This window comes from Microcaecilia unicolor, chromosome 7, assembly GCF_901765095.1.
Source record: "Microcaecilia unicolor chromosome 7, aMicUni1.1, whole genome shotgun sequence".
Lineage (NCBI taxonomy): Eukaryota > Metazoa > Chordata > Amphibia > Gymnophiona > Siphonopidae > Microcaecilia > Microcaecilia unicolor.
The window spans coordinates 14,421,333-14,440,291 of NC_044037.1; the positions used below are offsets into that span (position 1 = coordinate 14,421,333).

The window sequence follows — 18,959 nt, forward strand, 5'->3', positions numbered from 1 at the left end:
GCGGTGCAGTGGCAACATGGTTCAACAGCTTCCTAACGACTAGATCCTTGTGATCTTGGGCAAGTCACTTAACCCTCCATTGCCTCAGGTACAAACTTAGATTGTGAGCCCTCCTGGGACAGAAAAATATCCAGTGTACCTGAATGCAACTCACTTTGAGCTACTACTGAAAAAGGTTTTGAGCAAAATCTAAATAAATAAATAAATAAATAAATAAATATATTGTAAAGATGTCTAACCAGATATCAGCCTCATGGATCTCTGAGTTCAGGGTACCAGGGTACCACAGGGATCGCCAATATCAACAATACTATTCAATGTAATTATGGCGCCACTCAGAAAAAACTGGAATTAATGGGTTTCAACCCATTTATATATACAGATGACATCACCATCTTTATACCTTTTCACAACAGTATTATAAACATACAGGACAAAATCAAAAAAGGACTGGACCTCATGGAAGAATGGGCAACAATGTTCAAACTCAAACTGAACAGAGACAAAACCAAATTCCTAGTACAATCCAGCCCACATCTTACCAAAACTTCACAATCAACCAACAAACATACCATATCAAAAAACAACTAATAATACTAGGAACCATTCTTGATAAACACCTAATACTGGAAAATCAAACATCAGCAGTATCATCAAAATGCTTCAGAACACTAAAGGAAACTGAGAAGGATAAGAGACTACTTCCCTAGACAATCGTTCCGGATATTGGTCCAATCAATGATACTATCGCAACTAGAGTATTGTAACGTATGGAAAACACAATAAAATCAACGCAAACAGTCCAAAACATGTCAGCAAGACTGATCTTCGAGAAGTCGAAATACGAAAGAGCAACCTCACTGCTTGAAACACTACACTGGCTATCAATCAAGGCAAGACTATTTTTCAAAGCGAGCACCCTAATCTTTAAGATACTATTTGGAACAGCACTTGAATATATGCTAGACATGATCAGACTATCCCCAGAAATGCAAACCAAAAACCAGAAGCTACCTACTTCTACATCTACCCAACTGCAGAAACACTACAGACAAAACCATATACACATTAGGATCCAGCTACCTGAGTTCCAAATGGTGGAACTCAATACCAAAAACCATAAGAAGCATCACAAAGGGGACAAAGCGGAGCCGGTTTATATTGTATATCTGGATTTTCAAAAGGCATTTGACAAGGTACCTCATGAAAGGCTACAGAGGAAATTGGAGGGTCATGGGATAGGAGGAAATGTCCTATTGTGGATTAAAAACTGGTTGAAGGATAGGAAACAGACAGTGGGGTTAAATGGGCAGTAGTCACAATGGAGAAGGGTAGTTAGTGGGGTTGCTCAGGGGTCTGTGCTAGGACCGCTGCTTTTTAATACATTTATAAATGATTTAGAGATGGGAGTAACTAGCGAGGTAATTAAATTTGCTGATGACAGAAAGCTATTCAAAGTCATTAACTTGCAACAGGATTGTGAAAAATTACAGAAGGCCCTTACGAGACTAGGTGGCTAAATGGCAGATGACGTTTAATGTGAACAAGTGCAAGGTGATGCATAGTGGGGAAAAAAGAACCCGAATTATAGCTACATCATGCAAGGTTCCACGTTAGGAGTTATGGAGCAAGAAAGGGATCTGGGTGTCGTCGTCGATAATACACTGAAACCTTGTGCTCAGTGTGCTGCTACGGCTAGGAAAGCGAATAGAATGTTGGGTATTATTAGGAAAGGTATGGAAAACAGGTGTGAGGATGTTATAATGCTGTTGTATCATTCCATGGTGCGACCGCACCTTGCGTATTGTGTTCAATTCTGGTCGCCGCATCTCAAGAAAGATATAGTAAAATTGGAAAATGTGCAACGAAGGGCGACTAAAATGATAGCGGGGATGGGACGACTTCCCTATGAAGAAATACTAAGGAGGCTAGGGCTTTTCGGCTTGGAGAAGAGACGGCTGAGGGGAGATATGATAGAGGTATATAAAACAATGAATGGAGTGGAACAGGTGGATGTGAAGCGTCTGTTCACGCTTTCCAAAAATACTAGGACTAGGGGGCATGCGATGAAACTACAGTGCAGTAAATTTAAAACAAATCGGAGAAAATTTTTCTTCACCCAACGCATAATTAAACTCTGGAATTCGTTGCCGGAGAACATGGTGAAGGCGGTTAGCTTGGCAGAGTTTAAAAAGGGGTTAGACGGTTTCCTACAGGACAAGTCCATAAACCACTACTAAACGGACTTGGGAAAAATCCACAATTCCAGGAATAACATGTATAGAATGTTTGTACGTTTGGGAAGCTTGCCAGGTGCCCTTGGCCTGGATTGGCCGCTGTCGTGGACAGGATGCTGGGCTCGATGGACCCTTGGTCTTTTCCCAGTGTGGCATTACTTATGTACTTATGTCCTCTACTTGGCTCACTTTTATTACATAGAGCAGTGATTTAACCTATTGTGATGTCATAGTGGCTCATTCCACCAATAAGAGCCAACCTCATTAGTGATGTCACAATGGCTTGATTGTATAGAATGTTTGTACGTTTGGGAAGCTTGCCAGGTGCCCTTGGCCTGGATTGGCCGCTGTCGTGGACAGGATGCTGGGCTCGATGGACCCTTGGTCTTTTCCCAGTGTGGCATTACTTATGTACAAATCTACTCCAGTTCAGGAAAGAAATGGAAACCTCTCTCTTCAAAAAATCCTACAGCTAATTAGAAATGATATCATTGCCTTTGTCCTCAAATCTACCTCTTCTAAAACCACAAGAACAAATGTCTCCAAAACCTATCCCATCAAAAAACTATACAGCTAATTAAAAAAGTCATCGTCATCCTCCTCTTCAAAATTATATAAACAAATCTCCAAAACTCAACAACTAATCACAAAAAGTACCGTCACATATCTTCTCCAAATCTATCTATTCAAAAACTCCAAGAACAAATACACAAAATTCAGATACCCTTTCCACATTGTAAACCACTATTGTAACTCCACCAAAATATAAATTGTACCAAGTGTGGAGGATCATTTCACATCAAAGGGGGGGGTGGGGGGTTGCCATTTGAAAGGGGTCAACTATGGGTATTGTTGTCCTCTTTGGAGTGTTTATACTGGCTTTGCTTCTTTTGTGGACAGCGATTGGTTTACTTTTATTGTGAATTGGTTGACAATAAATATGATTTAAACATAATAATTAGTGATCTTGGGAGCCCTCAGTATTCCTTCCTCCACGTTCTGAAATAGAGGGGATAGAGCAAAATGTCACAAAAACAGTCTAAACCTACCAATGAGAGATGACTATATAAATATGACCACGAACACAAAAGCAGGCAAACCAATGTGTACATTCACACCATCATCGGTACTCCCAAAGCGTGCAAAATGTGTCCAAATGATAAGTGAAACCTTAAAACTAACTCGCTTGCACGCTATAAATCTCATCAAAATTCAGAACATTTGGACGCTCTAACATTGAAGCAGCGTCTCTAAAAATATTAAGGTAGGCGAAATAGTCCAAATACAAATCTCCTTATACACTTATCTGCAAACAAATGATGTTACAGTTCACAGTCCACATGTGGCATCTTTGCGACATTTACCTTAAACCCTCTCTATTTCAGACAGTGGAGGAAGGGATACTGAGGGCTCCCAAAATATCCGATTATTATTTACTTTTAATGGTTGCATATAATTGGGTGCCACATTGAACCTCCCCAAAATTCATTAGGTTACCATTTAATAACAGACAGAAACAAATTTTAAGGTAGATGGGGGATTGAAAGGGGGGGGGGAATTCAAAACTGTGTAGGGTGGGGGGGGGGGGGGGGGGAGAAGAACAGAAGGAGAGATGCCTCTGGGTAGAACAGAATGGCAGCTGTGGCTAAGAAATCCAGGCAGGAGAATATATCCCCACCCCATGACCATGGGGATCCCTAGGAGCATGGTGTCTTGTGTAGCTGCCCCTATCACCCATGCTTAAGGCCAGCCCTGCATCTGACTCTTTACCGTAAGCAGCTGTACTTCAGGGACCCAGCAGAGGAGTGAAGAAGGTGCATGTTCTGAGGAAGCACACCTCGCATGCTGGGTCTGTCTTTCAAAGAGATAATGGACACTAATCCCAGTTCCAGCACTGAACAAAGACCTTTGCAGGAATGTGAACTGTTTCTAAGGTGCCTATCCAGAGGCGACAAGCCACGTGAAAGGAAACAGGAGAAAGAAGAGCTGCCTGCCCTGTCCAGGAATCAAGGAGAAAAGAGTTAAGAGTGGAAGTTCACACATCCGAAGTAAAACGTAGAAGGGAATCAGGGTACACAGCAGTCCAAAGGGATCCTCAAGGCTAGACAGGAAGTGAGGGTACCCCAGGAGTCAAGGCCGGAGGAACACAGTAAGCCTGGTAAGTACAGTAGGGGGCACCACTTGCAATGGCCCTGTCCACACACAGCTTTGACTTTTCAGCTTTAAAGCCACGTACTGCAGCAAGGAACTCACAAGACTTGTACTGCTGATGGGTGTTGATTGCTGCGACAGTGAGGGGGGAGGGGCTGGAAGGGAGGAGCAGTGACATTGGCAGCTCCAGGACGGTGCCGATTTCAGTTTCTAGGGGGACTCCAGAAACCCTTGCCCCACCCCTGCCAGGAGTGTGTGTCAGCAAGGCCCAAAAACCCTTATTCTGCCTGTTAACTGTCTACTTTGGAAAGTGCAGTAAAGACTATTACAATTGCAATTCCACTTGAAAATTTTTCCCAGTACAGACTTATTCTGGAACACCAGCTCTGTATGCATTGTCTCCTTGGACCTGAAGGAAAAATCCTTCTAACTCTCACCTCCCTCCCCACCAGAGGCACTGCCAGGAAACCATTTTTGGATGGGCCACAGCCCAAAGTGAGTGGGCATGAAATTCTCTCCACCCCCCTGTTCTTCCCCTTCCCCTCTCTACCAATGACCCAGGATCTCCCATGCTTTCTCAACCCCCCCCCCCCCTTACTTCTGGAGGTTGCCACAGCATTCCCTCCGATGCAACTTCCTGTTTCCGCATACGCGGAGATGCATCAGAGAGAGGGCTCTGGAGCCAGCCACGAGTAGTTTGTGTGAATCACTACTTGATGCTGCAGCCTCCAGATATGAAGAGAAATCTTAAGAGATATGAAGAGTGGAGGAGTGGCCTAGTGGTTAGGGTGGTGGACTTTGGTCCTGGGGAACTGAGGAACTGAGTTTGATTCCCGGCACAGGCAGCTCCTTGTGACTCCGGGCAAGTCACTTAACCCTCCATTGCCCCATGTAAGCCACATTGAGCCTGCCATGAGTGGGAAAGCGCGGGGTACAAATGTAACAAAAATAAAATAGATACTATTGGAGATTCTACATGGAATGTTGCTACTATGGGAGATTCTACATGGAATGTTGCTACTACTGGAGATTCTACATGGAATGTTGCTATTCCACTAGCAACATTCCATGTAGAAGGCTGCGCAGGCTTCTGTTTCTGTGAGTCTGACGTCCTGCACGTCAGACTCCCAGAAGCAGAAGCCTGCGCGGCCACATTGGTGAACTGCAAGGGCCGACTTCTACATGGAGAATCTCAAATAGTAGCAACAGTGGAGGAGTGGCCTAGTAGTTAGGGTAGTGGACTTTGGTCCTGGGGAACTGAGGAACTGAGTTGGTTTCCCACTTCAGGCACAGGCAGCTCCTTGTGACTCTGGGCAAGTCACTTAACCCTCCATTGCCCCATGTAAGCCGCATTGAGCCTGCCATGAGTGGGAAAGCGCAGGGTACAAATGTAACAAAAATAAAATAGATACTATTGGAGATTCTACATGGAATGTTGCTACTATTGGAGATTCTACATGGAATGTTGCTATTCCACTAGCAACATTCCATGTAGAAGCCTGCGCGGCCACATTGGTGGAATAGCAACATTCCATGTAGAATGTCAAATAGTAGCAGCAGTGGAGGAGTGGCCTAGTGGTTAGGGTGGTGGACTTTGGTCCTGGGGAACTGAGGAACTGAGTTCGATTCCTGGCACAGGCAGCTCCTTGTGACTCTGGGCAAGTCACTTAACCCTCCATTGCCCCATGTAAGCCGCATTGAGCCTGCCATGAGTGGGAAAGCGCGGGATACAAATGTAACCAAAAAAAAAAAAAAAAAGAAACAGTGGGAGGCAAGGGCAGGAGTTGAATGAGAGAGAGAGAGGTTTCCAGAGTGCAGGGGGGAGTTAGCCAGTGGTCCACTAAAAAGGCCCTGAGGAGAACAGCTGGTGGGGCTTGGGAATCCCCCAGATCCACTGCTGCTGGGTGGGCCTGAGCTGAAACTGGATATGCCCCTGCCCACTGGGACCCACCCATGGCTACACCACTATTTCTCACAAGGAAGGACTTATAGTAGCTGTCAGGAGAAACCCCGGTATCCAGTGGTATCTCCGAATTTGGTGAACATGGAAGGGGTTGACATTCAGATGGCCATTGCTACTGGGAAGAGCGTAAGGAAGGTTTTTAAGTACCTGTTTTCTTGTATTGTTACTCGTCTTTTTCAGCCATATTACGACAAGCTGCTACTCCAACTCGAGGAGAAACAAGAGGATTATAGATGTAAATGACAAGCGGTCTTAGTTTAATATAAGATACAGCATATGAATACTGCATAGCACACTGAAAATCCCAAACCACTTTATAAACAGCCAAGTGCTGCTTCCCCACTGTAAAAAAGCAGAACTGTCCTTAAAGAGCTGCTCTTGCAAGGGAAATGTTGTAAAAGCGTACAGAAAATTTGTTTTGGGACTTTCTGGCTAGAATGAAAGACGAATTGTCTTCTAGACCACAAAGACATGAATTGGTAAAAAAACGCATTAAAAAAATTCCATTTATTGCACAAACTGAAGCCTATGATTCCACCTGAGGATTTTAGATCAGTGGTCCCAGTTGTCCAAATTCGACTACTGTAATTCACTCTATTTAGGGCATCCATAACTCAGCATAAGATCTTTACAAACTGTGCACAACCCGGCTGCTTGTCTTTTAGTAAGTCCACCAACAGAATCAAATCAATAATGAGTATCCGTTTGTCACTGCTTCTCGACAACATTACGAGCAGGAAGCCGCCTTAACCCTAGTCTGGCGTGTTCAGGGGAAGACGATAGGCCGGACACTCACTTATAGAGACAACAAGACGTTGAGGAGATCTTATGAAAGAACAATACAGATAAGTGTTCATTGATTTTTTGATTACTATTGACAAAGATTGCTACTGATGAACACCGGGGTAGGCTGCACCTCTTTAATTGGTTTATGGAAGGCCGGTTTGGTATTCATTTTTTCAAAAATTATACCAGCCTGATAGCACTTATTAGGCGTTTTATCACATAAAAAACGAGCAACCCGATGAAAGAAGTGCTACACCACTAGGCACCAGAAATTTATTGTGTGCTTTGCATCGTGGGATTATCTGAGGGTGCTCTAAACAAATAATCACGCTCTATTAAACACATATCTTGTGGCAACTTTGTACAATTACATTTGATACAGGTTTTCATATCCTGGTTCTAGTAGTGTACTGTCTTTTAGTAAGAGCATCTCGCTTCCAACTTATCCTAAAGGAACTGCCTTGGGTGTCCATAGATTCTTCTAAAATGTTGCTTTTGATACACAAGGCATTGAATCATAATACCCCTTATTATTTGTCCACCATTTTGAAAACATACAAGCCAACTCAAGTATTACTGACAGAAAATGCTAGGTATCTAATAATTCCATCTCTTAGAGTACTACACTAGGAAGAGAACGGACCAATGTACATTTTCGACTGCCAGGCCCAAGAGAATGAAACCAGATACCAGTTCATCTCAGATTAATGACAGATACAGACGCTTTGGGGGAAACAACGGAGAGCACTCTTGTTTATAAGACGTTTTGGTAAAGAATAATAAGTGCACAGTATGTGAAATTGACTGCCTCTATCTGATTAAGAAGAGCCAAGATACAATAGTATAGCACGCTAAGCCATTGGTTTATTTGCATTTTATTGTATATTGGTGTGTGTTTGTTTTACTTGATTCTAATAGAGTTTTGCATTGTTCCATGAATGTTGTGTTGCGCTCTGCCTTAAGGTGAAATATAAATACATAAACAATGAAGGTCTGATAGGAGAAACATTCCTACTTTCCCCAAGGCAAGAGATGTTTTTTTAATGTTGTCGAAATTGTTCTTACTAATAGAAGTTGCGCAGTTGCAGCTACACTCAGACAAGAGTGGATTTATTCGGGTCTGAAGGCTCTCAGAGGTGAATAAAAATGTGTGCACACAAAAACTGATAAGGCAGGTCTCTGGGGCAGAATGGAAAGCCTTAATAAAACACCTGTATCTCCTTGCCCACCAAAAATCTCTCTCTGAGATTGTTCTAAACAGTCTTTTTATGGCCGATAACCTCAGGAAAATGTGTTTTTATTTTAATTATTTTTATTAGTAAACATCACATGCCATGATACAGAAAGATCATCACTCTCAGTATCCTCTATTCATAGCAATATATCAAATAACATATAATACAATTCTTTCCCCCCCCCTTTTTATGCAACCCCCTTCCCCCCCAAACACGTAAACTCAACAGATTAATGTCATATCACTATAGCATATTCTTAACCTACTACGAAAACCACATTTCTTTAACTTAAATCAGTTTTCATATGTTTAAGCATAAAACACACATCCCCCCCTCCCTCCCTCCCTCCCCCCCCCCCCCTCCCATCTCCTTACCCACCCCTCCTCCCTCCCACGTCAGCCTATTCTAACATGTCTTTCTTTCCTATCACAAGCTACAATGTGAGTGAGTTCACTAGTAAGCTGCGGGCTCTGCCCGATAGGGCCTGCACGTACGGCTCCCAAATCTCCCAGAATCGTTGTTTACTCCTAGGGCTACGGTGCACCTCACGTGCCTCCAGAAGCACCAAGGTATGAAGCAAATTCCTCCACTGCCAGAAAGAGGGCCCAATATCCTGAGTCCAAAATTGCAGAATACATTGCTTCCCTATAATTATTGCCTTATACATGAATATGCCCTCTGTGTGCCTCAGATTTAACCCAGGGGCGTATCTGCGTGGGGCCACAGGGGCCTGGGCCCCCGCAGATTTTGCCCCGGACCCCCCTACCGCCGTTAACCCTCCCTCCCTCGCCTACCGCCGTCACCTACCCCGAGGTCCGCTTCCTCCTGCTGCGACGTCAGACAGACTCCATCCAACTGGATCTAAAGATGCATGCAAGCTTTCACAGCGCGCTGCACGACGAGGATGAAAAAGTTAAAGATCGCGGCTGGGCTGGTGGGGGGTTGGGGTCCCCCGCCAGCTGAAGCAATATTTTAAAAAGCCGGAGGAAGCGGACCTCGGGGTAGGTGACGGTGGTAGGCGGGGGAGGGAGGGAGTGTTAACGGCGGTGGGGGGGGGGGGGGGTTGACGGCGGTGGGGGGGGGGCTGACTGCGGTAGGGGAGGGCTATAATGTGCCCCCTCACTCTAGCCCCTGCCCCCCCTACCGCCGAACCTGAGATACGCCCCTGATTTAACCCGCTCCCCCCCTGGGCCCAAGATCAGATTTTTAGGTGACAATCTAATTGTCTTATGAATTAATGTCTCACAGAATTCCATAATATTGTCCCAGAATTTCTTAATGTCTGGACATTCCCACAGCATATGATAAAGTGATGCTCTCTGGAAGTTACACTTGCTGCAATGTGGTGCTTGAATGCTACCAGCGTAGTAGGCCTGTACAGGGGAGAAATATGCTCTCATAATGATTCTGAATTGGATCTCCCTATGTCGTGCACTAGTCACGTTATGTACTATCTCCTTCAAAGACTGGGCTATATCTCCACTTCTAACCTCCACTCTCATATCCGCAGACCACCTCCGAGGAAAATGTGTTTTTAAAGACATTCCCTATTATGAAAGGTGCATATTAGAAAAAAAAAAACAAAAAAGTAAAATTTATCATGTGTGTATTTAAGCCCCTCAGTATTTTCCCGAAAAATTCTCTCATGCTTCTGCAAGTCCAAATAAAAATGATACAACTTTTTAAGGGAAAGAAAAGAACTCAGTTAAAATGTCAATTACAAAAGGCTCTTTTATGCTTGGGTGGATTTCATTCATAAACTGAGTTTCTTTGAAGCCGTCAACTAAAATCGCGACTCCCGATTCCCCAAAAACAGCCACTTGGGCTGAAGAAGAAATCATCATTAGCCACAAATAAAAAGTGACTACAGATCCAAGAACACATAACCACCCTCATCCCCCAAAAGCCTTTGAACCCTCCCTACTCTCCCCTCCCCCCCAAATTGACTCACCAGTCTCTGCTGACCCATTGTGTTCTGGTAACCTCACCCCAGATGGTTCTTGTAGACAAACGTTCCTTCCTTAATGGAGTAACGGATCCTTCTTAAAACTCAGCAGCATCCTGTTAACAAATAATGAAGAAAATATACAGGTGGATAATGAGCTTGTATAGACATCTGCAGTAACGATTAGCAAATACACTCCAGCAATACACAAAACAAAGGAACGGCTTCTTGTACATCAATTTAGTGTCCGATGTTCCCGTAATAAGCCATACGGGAACAGATTGATGGGAACACTGGACACTAAAGGGTTAACATTACCTCTACACAGTACTTTGGGCGTAAAGGTTAGCCCACAGAGCATCAAACATATAAATGGCGAGTGACCGACTCACTCGCAAATGCGCAGTAGAGACTTCCCTCTCTGTCCCGCCCCCGCGTCAATACGTGATGACGGGGGGGGGGGGGGGCGGGACAGAGAGGGAAACTGCGCCGCCAAGGTTGCTGCCGCCACCCCTCCACCCGGCCCGGGCCCTCTCTTCCCTTCTGAACTTACACATCCATTCGCCGAACGCAGCAACGCACATCAGCTGAGCTGCACTGAGCCCTTCCTTCTTTGCCTGTGGCCCCGCCCTCCTGTGACGTAACGTCAGCGAGGGCGGGACACACACAGGCAGAGAAGGAAGGGGCAGCTCAGCTGATGTGCGTTGCTGCGTTCGGCAAATGGATGTGTAAGTTCAAAAGTAAAGAGAGGGCCCGGGGCCAGGTGGAGGGGTGGCGGCGGCGGCGGCGACGACTTCGAGGGGGGGAGGGGAGCGGTGGTTACCGCGGGGGTAGGAAAACCTCAATATCAGCCCGTTTTTACGGGCTCAACGGCTAGTTTCTGTATAAATTGTTAGGTCCCTGTTAAACACATCATTAAACTACAGACAAAATGCATGTTATTTGACTCCTCAACACACCAGGTTCAATGTACCATGAATATCATTCTTCTTTATGTTCAACCCTGTTTATGGCTGCAGCCTCTTTTCCTCTTATTAGGCTTGGTGGGCTCTTGTCTAATTAATGATGTAACATAGCCTCAAGGGTGCTGCACTGGCTGCTGTATTCATATAGGTTCTAACAGTGCACCAACCGGTAGATGTAATTTAGAGCACTAAATATTTGTAAATTCAGTTACTTCAAGCTGAAATGAGCATGAACACTCCTTCAAGAGGAAAAAAAAGCTATACTAAACCACCCAACACAATAAGCAACGCAGCCCCTGAGAAACCCAGAATGCCCAGACACTGGACTTGGGAATGAAATGCAGAAACGGAGAAAATGATGACAAATAAGACCTAGAATGCCCATGTACCATTCTCGATGCTATATCTACTCGGTAAGGTGTGAGCAACATCCAAATAAATGCATATCTAATATAATAATTTGCTCCTGCAACGTTCCAATGTCTCTCACTGCGTTCGTAACCATCTCCTGACATCACTCTCCCGCAGTAGAAGCCTGCTTGCCTGACATCAGAAGATGTTACTATTTGAAGCAGGGAGGCGGGAAGCCCCTCCCTCCCTCCCAATTCCAGGGTCCCCCCTCCCTCCCAGTTCCAGGGTCGTCGTCCCTCCCCCCTCCCTCCGAATTTTAAAAGTCATCCTGACTTACCTCGCACAGTAAAAAGCATTCAGGCTTGGCACTTACTTCAGTTTTCCCTTCTCTGTCTCTCAGCTTTGGTCCCGCCCTCATTTCCTGTTTCCACAAGGGCGGGACCAGAGCTGAGAGACAGAGAAGGGAAAACTGAAGTAAGTGCCGAGCCTAAACGCTTTTTACCGCGCAAAGTAGTCAGGATGACTTTTAAAATTCGGAGGGAGGGGGCCAGAAACTGGAAGGGAGGGAGGGAGGGAGGGACAACGACCCTGGAACTGGGAGGGAGGGGAGGGAGGGAGGGAGGGGAAGGGAAAGGAGAGAGAGAGGGGAGGGAGGGAGAGGGGCCTGGAACTCGAAGGGAGGGAGGGGGGAATGCACCACCTGTTAAAAAAAAAAAAAAATTCAACACCCCCAATCAGGGGGGAGGGGGGAGGAGGAGGGGACCCTGGAAGTGAGTGGCCTAGTGGTTAGGGTAGTGGACTTTGGTCCTGGGGAACTGAGGAACTGAGTTCAATTCCCACTTCAGGCACAGGCAGCTCCTTGTGACTCTGGGCAAGTCACTTAACCCTCCACTGCCCCATGTAAGCCGCATTGAGCCTGCCATGAGTGGGAAAGCGCAGGGTACAAATGTAACAAAAATAAAATAGATACTATTGGAGATTTTACATGGAATGTTGCTACTATTGGAGATTCTACATGGAATGTTGCTATTCCACTAGCAACATTCCATGTAGAAGGCTGCGCAGGCTTCTGTTTCTGTGAGTCTGACGTCCTGCACGTACATGCAGGACGTCAGACTCACAGAAGCAGAAGCCTGCGCGGCCACATTGGTGATCTGCAAGGGCCGACTTCTACATGGAATGTTGCTAGTGGAATAGCAACATTCCATGTAGAATCTCAAATAGTAGCAACAGTGGAGGAGTGGCCTAGTGGTTAGGGTGGTGGACTTTGGTCCTGGGGAACTGAGGAACTGAGTTCGATTCCTGGCACAGGCAGCTCCTTGTGACTCTGGGCAAGTCACTTAACCCTGCATTGCCCCATGTAAGCCGCATTGAGCCTGCCATGAGTGGGAAAGCGCAGGGTACAAATGTAACAAAAATAAAATAGATACTATTGGAGATTCTACATGGAATGTTGCTACTATTGGAGATTCTACATGGAATGTTGCTATTCCACTAGCAACATTCCATGTAGAAGGCTGCACAGGCTTCTGTTTCTGTGAGTCTGACGTCCTGCACGTACATGCAGGACGTCAGACTCACAGAAGCAGAAGCCTGCGCGGCCACATTGGTGATCTGCAAGGGCCGACTTCTACATGGAACGTTGCTAGTGGAATAGCAACATTCCATGTAGAATCTCAAATAGTAGCAACAGTGGAGGAGTGGCCTAGTGGTTAGGGTGGTGGACTTTGGTCCTGGGAAATTGAGAAACTGAGTTCGATTCCCACTTCAGGCACAGGCAGCTCCTTGTGACTCTGGGCAAGTCACTTAACCCTCCACTGCCCCATGTAAGCCGCATTGAGCCTGCCATGAGTGGGAAAGCGTGGGGTACAAATGTAACAAAAAAAACAAAAAAAAAAACCTTGCTAGCGCCCGGAGTCTTAAGTACATGTGTAAACAAACAAGACAAACATTTGTTCTATTAGCTGAAACCTGCAGCAGATTTGCAGTGAAATGAGTAATGTTATTACCCGATAAGGGTTCTTTATTCTTTCCTTTCCCTCCTCTACAGCCCATTCCAATATTCTCTCTCTGTTACTGGCCTTGGGTTGGAGGGGCACCAACAGCGGTCAATGTTCGCAATCGTTCATGCAGGTACAACAACATAAATCGCAGGTTCTTTCATTCTCTCTCCCTCTGCCTGCCTCCGAGCATAGTCCACCATTCCTTTCTCCCTACCACTGTTCCTTACATATTTGGAATTTGCTGACACCTTTTTCAGTAGTAGCTCAAGGTGAAGGGCTCACAATCTAATTTTGTACTTGAGGCTATGTGACTTGCCCCACAAGGAACGGCAGTGGGTTTTGGAAGGAGGCACCTCTCTGCATGTCAAGACTGGTGCTCTAACCATTAGGCTACTCATCCTATCATTTGCTATCCTGACTTAGGGCTCCTTTACACTGCTCTATACAAATACAGATGGCCAAATTTCAGTGAGGATATCCTGTTTCCTGACTGGTTCATTTTAATGTTGTAATTTGCACTGGGAAGCCTTGTGTTATAAAGATGAATAGACTGCAATTAAATGGAAGTAAAATTACTCTCCTTTCATTGGGGCACATGGAATTTATTTATTTTATTTATTGCATCTGTATCCCACATTATCCCACCTATTTGCAGGCTCAATGTGGCTTACATAGATTTGTTAACATAGTCATTGCAGGTTCAATGTGGATTAAGTAAGTAAGGTTAAGTAAGGGTAGAAGGAAGACGGAGAGGGGTGATTAAAGGTAGTTATAGTAGTTGAGCTATCTTGACTGAGTGGGTTGTCGGGTGGATTAGTGCGGCTGTTCGTTCTCATTGTATGCCTTGTTGAAGAGATATGTTTTCAGGGATCTGCGAAAAGTAGTTGTTTCATTGATTGTTCTCAGGTCTGTAGGCAGTGCATTCCACAGTTTCGTGCCCAAGTACGAGAATGTAGTATCGTGCATCTGCTTGTACTTTAGTGCTTTACAATTGGGAAAGTGCAGGTCGAGGAATTTGCGGGATGCTCTTGTGGCGTTTCTTGGAGGTAGGTCTACGAGGTTTAGCATGTATATTGGGGCGTCTGCGTGAATAATTTTGTGTACAATCGTGCAGATCTTGAACGTAATGCGTTCCCTAAGTGGGAGCCAGTGGAGCTTCTCTCTTAAGGGTTTTGCATTTTCATATTTAGTTTTTCCAAATATGAGTCTGGCAGCAGTATTCTGGGCAGTTTGTAGTTTTTTGATAGTTTGTTGTTTGCATCCAGCGTATAGTGCGTTGCAGTAGTCCAGATGACTTATTACCATTGACTGTACCAGGGTGCGGAATCACATCTTCACCCCATGTGTTATGCAGAAGTTAACATTTTAGATACACAAACGGATTATTCTGTTTTTAGGCATGCTTCAGGGACAAGTGGTTTTCTAAGTCAAAACAAAAGTTAATATTTTCCTGCAGATCTTTTGTTTAAACATAATTAAACGGGCTATAAGCCCCTAATGCAGTCCATTGTTTTTCTTATATTTTGCTCTTGTGATGACTTATATTGTGCCAGAACTGAAAACCCTCATCTCTAGCACATAAGCACCGCCATACTGGGAAAAGAACAAGGGTCCTTCAAGCCCAGCATCCTGTCTCTGACAGCGGCCAATCCAGGCTTCAAGAACCTGGCAACCCCCCCCCCCCCAAAAAAAAAAAAAAAATTAATAGACCACTTTAAAAGTTAATATAAATAAAAGAAAAAAAATAAGATGACACCTTTATATTGGAATATATATATATTTTTTTTACTAGCTTTCAGAGACCAAAACCTACTTCGTCAGGTCAGGACAGCATACTAATGTAATAGTATGACTGTCCTGACTTAAGGAAGGAGGTTTTCACATCTAAAATCGTGTAAAAACAAAATGTAATGTTAGTCCAATCAAAATGTATCACTTATTTTCTGTTTTGTTTTATTTGTTAGCTTTTAACGCAATTGAAATATGTAAGTTTCTGAAATTTACATCTGCTCTTTTTATATTTTGCACAGTACAAAGGGATGTGTAACTGTTTCTGTTTCTTTGGTTTTGCACTGTATGCAGAGTATGACTTCTTGGCGGTTCAGTTTAAATTTTGTCTACGTATTTCTATTTTTAGTTTGTGGTTACTTATTCTATACTTTATGAGGGGCTACAAGTGTGAAAAAGGCTGTGTATTCTGCTAGCATCAAGTGTCCATGTAGGACTGATCTATACTGATTCAGCTTGTTTTGTTTTCCAATAGGTGTATTAATCTTCTTCTTTCCACTGCAATGCTCAGGGTGGTGTTGTTTTTTTTTTCCTAGGAAGGACCTTGTGTGACCCCCTGGAAATGTGCTTGTAAACATACTAGATTCAGCAGCCCAACTTATTAAGAATACTTTTTTACTTTGTAGTAAAAAGGTAGTTTTAAGAGCTGTAATTACTTTTACTTGAGTATTTCTTGGGGATAAGGACTTTCTACTTTCACTTCACTGCTTTTGAAGCCAATACTTGTTCTTTTTACTTAAGTACTTTTAAAAAGTAACAAACCCATCCCTGCTGATTTCTAGCACACCTGTGGCTACCTGAAACTCATTAGCCAAAGGCCACTGAAAGTCTCAGCAACTCATGCTGCCTCATATCTGAATGAGGCCTACCTTTGCTGTAACCCCCAGTATAGACCCATTTTACCAAATCACAGCTCCTTGCAGGCTGACTGGTGCAGCACTCAACTCTTGCCTTTGCAATACAGCATGAGGTTCTGATACAGACTGTCTCTATTATCCATCCTCAGTCAGACCACCTGCGCCATTACTCATTCTCCCCAACCATTCCCACATGACCACAGACCAAGAGTACCTGCACCCGAACGTCATAATTCGATCTTGAGTTTCCTGATTCATGTTATACAGTTGGGACGTCCAACCTCGGCCCTCGTCCAGTCAGGCTTTCCACAATGTATATGCATGAAATCTATCTGCATACAGTGAAGGCAGGGCATGCAAATAGATCTCATGAATATTCATTGGGGAAATCACGAAAACCAGACCCTCGATCACCCAAGTTATAGAGTATTGGGAGTGAAAGTTATACAGTTGCCTACGTTGCAGACGTGGAACGCACTTCCAACCCACTTGAAAGCGATCAACGAATTAATTAACTTCCGCAAGTCTCTGAAGACCTACCTCTTTAACAAAGCCTACCACGAGAACACATAACCAACTATAACACAACACCTATCCACCTTTATTTAGAATGTATCTGTCTATAACTGCTTCACCAAAACTCCTGTTTTCCTTGACATCTTTGTAACACCAACTGTATTCTCTACCCTGGCATGGCTATGCCATAACAGGTCTTTGTAAGCCACATTGAGCCTGCAAATAGGTGGGAAAATTTGGGATACAAGTGCAATAAATAAATAAATAATCAAAGCAGGGCCTGCTTTTTTTTTTTTTTTTTAAAGATTGTGCTTTCTCATAAGAAGAAACAGAATTCTGTGAACCACAATGCAAAACACATTGCTAGCTCAACTTGGTACAAAAGAACACTGTAAATGAAAGTCCTCTTCATAACATATGATCAAAATGCATATAAAACAACATATTTTCCTGAGTAGGTCGAATATATATTTCGTTTTATTTCTAGCCTTGTGTGGCTTACTCCCTTATCTCAGTTTTTTTTTCTCCATTTATTTTTTCTCTTGTCTCACGGTGTGAGATTAAAGAAGACAAGTGTGAAAGAATCACGGAGGGCTCGGCATCATTAGACTCATCCTAGATCTACAAGAGTTGACAGGTCCTAGGAAGCAACTTCCTGCTTCTCTTATCAGGCTGATGATCTGGAGTAAAAAAGCAGACTTTGAAAAAATAAAACACGGGAACGACAGCCATGGATCAGCAAAAGCCATGGCATAACGTCTCCAAAAGCTTTTAAGCACACGCAACAAGGACCAAGGTGTCAGAACACTGTAATTAAAACTGAGGAACCAATAAATTTATCGAACGCGAGAAAACCATGAAAGGATCAAACTGTTCCTTGTACAAGACACTTTGCAGCCATAATAGTACAGCACTGGACATGGTAATCTGAGTCTGTATTATATTATAACGACCTTCAGAACACAGCCTTGGAAACCTACAGCTGGGTTCTCAATGGTGAGCTCTGAGCAGGAAATATTAGTACAGACAAGCAGATGTAATAAAATGCTCTACAATGACTTCTGACGCAGGAAGGCATATAGTACTCAAAACCATACACCAGTTTTAACACTTTGCATGCTAATGCACGGAAATGACTTGCATATGGAATCTCTTTCCATATAGGAAATGTGGACACATTTTCTTACTTCGCCTTTAGCACTGATTTTTCACTACAGCCCTAGAAGTAAAGTTAACTTCCATTTACTTGTAAGGGGGAAAAGATGTAAGTTTTAAAAAGAATTGGATCAGACCAAAGGTCGATCTAACCCAGCATCAGGTCTCTAACAGTGGCCAATCCAAGGAGCAAACATTTGGCATAATCCCCCAAAATAGCAAGATTCCATGCTGAGTGGAGGAGTGGCCTAGTGGTTAGGGTGGTGGACTTTGGTCCTGGGGAACTGAGGAACTGAGTTTGATTCCCGGCCCAGGCAGCTCCTTGTGACTTTGGGCAAGTCACTTAACCCTCCATTGCCTGCCGCATTGAGCCTGCCATGAGTGGGAAAAAGTGCGGGGTACAAATAAAAAAAAAAAAAAAAATTACTCCCCAGGGGATAAGCAGTGGTTTCTCCCAGATCCACTTTAACAGTTTGTAGATTCTACCTCCAGGAATTTGTCTGAACCTTTTTTAAACACAGCTACATTTGCTTACCGTATTGGAAGTTGACTTTTTTGGCTTGCATGAAAACATGCACGAAATTTCAGTTCATGACAACAGCTTCTTAGTGAAAACAACTCCAAGTATGAGCAACAATCATCATATTTATCACTCAAAATACAGTACATGGGTAGACTGGAAGAGAGGAAAGTGCAAACTGTTTGGTCAAAGGCGCCATGTCCAGCTCATGGAGAAAAAGAAAGCAGACATCTAACTGTATACAGCTCAGGTCTTCATAGAAACATGAAAGCAGATAAAGGCCATATGACCCATCCAGTCTGCCCATCCTCTGTAACCCCTAACTCTTCCTTTTCCTAAGCGATCCCACATGCTTATCCCATGCCCTTTTAAATTCTGGAACAGTCCTCGACTCCACAACATAAGTACATAAGTACATAAGTAGTGCCATACTGGGAAAGACCAAAGGTCCATCTAGCCCAGCATCCTGTCACCGACAGTGGCCAAT

General features: G+C 44.0%; 1 protein-coding gene across 1 annotated transcript in view; it reads right to left on the reverse strand.

Annotated features, from left to right (window-relative positions):
- Positions 1-10,385, reverse strand: part of NEXMIF (neurite extension and migration factor) — a 360,879-nt gene extending 350,494 nt beyond the window's left edge. The window contains 1 exon segment of the mRNA XM_030210636.1: positions 10,324-10,385. The gene's annotated coding sequence lies outside the window, so the exon portion shown is untranslated.
- Between the last annotated feature and the right edge of the window lie 8,574 nt (positions 10,386-18,959).